Raw genomic sequence first — 2672 nt, forward strand, 5'->3', positions numbered from 1 at the left:
AAAAATAGTGTTACAGCAGAGGTCAGGGAATGGAGACAGAGAGGTTTCCCATCTGCTGGTTTACTCTCCAAACTGCCACAACGGCTTGGAATGGGCTAGGCTGAAGCCAGGAGCTAGGAAATTCTTCCATGTCTCCCACATGGGTCCAGGGGTCCAAGCACTTGGGCCATCCTCCACTAACTTCCCAGGAGCACTAGCAGAGAGCTGGATGGGTATTGGAGCACCTGGGACCCGAACTGGTGCCCATACGGGATGTCGGTGCCCTAGGAAGTGGGCTAACCCACTGTGCCACAACAACAGTCCTCCATGAACTTTTTTAAAATTTTATTTTATTTTACTTATTTACTTGAAAGTTAGAGTTACACAGAGAGAGGAGAAGCAGCAAGAAAGAGTCTTCCATCTGCTGGTTCACTCCCCAGATGACCACAACAGCCAGAGCTGCGCTGATCCGAAGCCAGGAACCAGGAGCTTCCTCTGGGTCTCCCACGCAGGTGTAGGGGCCCAAGAACTTGGGCTATCTTCTAATGCGTTCCCAGGCCATAACAGAAAGCTGCATCAGAAGTGGAGCAGCTGGGACTCGAACTGGTGCCCACACGGGATGCTGGCATTGCAGGTGGCAGCTTTGCCTGGTACGCCACAGCAACGGCCCCTCCATGAACTTTTTAAAGGACTATCATTTTAGCAACAAAACTTAGATGAGTTTCACACCCTATGTAATCAATACTGTTAATATTTGAATGTGATACTGTTGGAAGTGCTATTCTTCATAATCAAACCTTATATTTGTGGAGTATTTGTATAATTTGGAAAGTTGTTTCACATTTGTATCTAAAATTTAGAGGTCACAGGTTATATAGAACAATAAACTTCTGTGTGTGGTTCTGGGCTAATTTTAAGTATACCTGTGTCTTTCCTGTTAATTAGCTAGTTGCTCTTACAGGAAAATGGTCTGCATAGTGATACTGATTGGCACATGGTAAGTGCTCAAAAATATTTTTTGAATTAATGCATAAGTGGAGACTAATTTAGCATGGAGAGATACTCAACTCCTATTCTAAGCAGAACACTTCCATGAGCATCACAAATTCACCTGTTGCTCTGTCATCTTTTTTTTTTTAAAGATTTATTTATTTATTTGAAAGGCGAGTTACAGAGAGGCAGAGAGAGAGAGAGAGAGAGAGAGAGAGAGAGAGAGAAAGTCTTTCTTCCACTGGTTCACTCCCCAGATAACCACAACGGCTGGAGCTGTGCCAATCCGAAGCCAGGAGCCAGGAGCTTCCTCTGTGTCTTCCATATGGGTGTAGAGTCCCAAGGACCTGGGCCATCTTCCACTACTTTCCCAGGCCATAGCAGAGAGCTAGATTGGAAGTGGAGCAACTGGGATTTGAATTGGCACCCATATGGGATACCAGCACTACAGGCAGCAACTATACCCGCTACGCCACAGTGCCAACCCTGTCATCTTTTTATCCTCTTTGCCTCGCTCTTTATTTTTTAATATTTTTAATTAATTAAATTTATTTATTTCAGAGGCAGAGAGAGAGAGGGAAAGAAATTAGGCAGATCACTCTCGTCTGCTGGTCCTCTCCCCAAATGCCTTCAAAGGCCAGGGCTGAGCCAGGGCCAAAGTCAATCCAGGTTTCTCACCTGGTTTTCAATTACTTGAGTCACACCTGGTGCTTGCCAAGGTCTGCAACTGGCAGGAAGCTGGAGTTAGGAGCCAGACCTTGGAACGGAACTCAGACACTCTCATGTGGGACATGTTCATTTTAATCGGCATCTTAGCCACTAGGCCAAATACCTATCTTTCTTTCTTTTTGAAAGAAGACATTTTCTATTTATAAAATTAAGGCATGGGTTATAAACCCATTCTTCCTGTGCATGGCAGCTTTAAGTGGTGCTACGTTTATGCAAAAGGCAATAGTTTGCAAAAAACACAGACAAAAAGCAGGAAAAGAAAACTCACACTTAATCCTACCATCCAAGGTAACTATTGAAAGAATTTGTCAGATCTCTCTCTTCCTCCCTTTATTTTTTTCTTTGAAAATGGTACCTTGATGAGAAGACGGTGATACAAACTGTTCTTCCAAGTAGATATATTATGAACATTTTCCCAGTAAATGTTTGTCTATACATAATCCAGTTATATTGCTGTGTCACTATTTAACTGATTCTTTGAAATATTTAGGTAGAATTCAGTCTTCTGTGGGGAACAATAGTACCTGTCTTTAAGACTTTGGGCACATTCACTTTTGCTTTCCTTAAGATAAATTCCTAACAGTGGAACTTTTAAGTGAAAGGTTGTTAAAATGCATTTCCCAGTGCTCTCAAGCACGATATAGACCAATTTCCCTTCATTCCAGGAGTGAAGAGTCAGTTTTCTACATTAATATGACTCATTATTGAAGGAAGCACTCCACTCTGTTCAAAATTCCCTTCCTAAAAATAAGTGCTATTTTTCAATCGAGTTAAAACTTTTTCTTTACTTCAGTTTGCTAGCTTTGAAGATTTTTCTCTCACCAAATGAAATCACCTACCTGTAGTTACTTTTCTCCCTATACCCTCATTTCTAAAATTTCTATCCTCTCCATTCTGAATAGTTTCTCCTCACACAAATATTTTCCCTAATACTTTCTTTATTATCTCATCTGAACCACTAATCTTTGGATTTA

This window comes from Lepus europaeus, chromosome 8 (assembly GCF_033115175.1).
Source record: "Lepus europaeus isolate LE1 chromosome 8, mLepTim1.pri, whole genome shotgun sequence".
Lineage (NCBI taxonomy): Eukaryota > Metazoa > Chordata > Mammalia > Lagomorpha > Leporidae > Lepus > Lepus europaeus.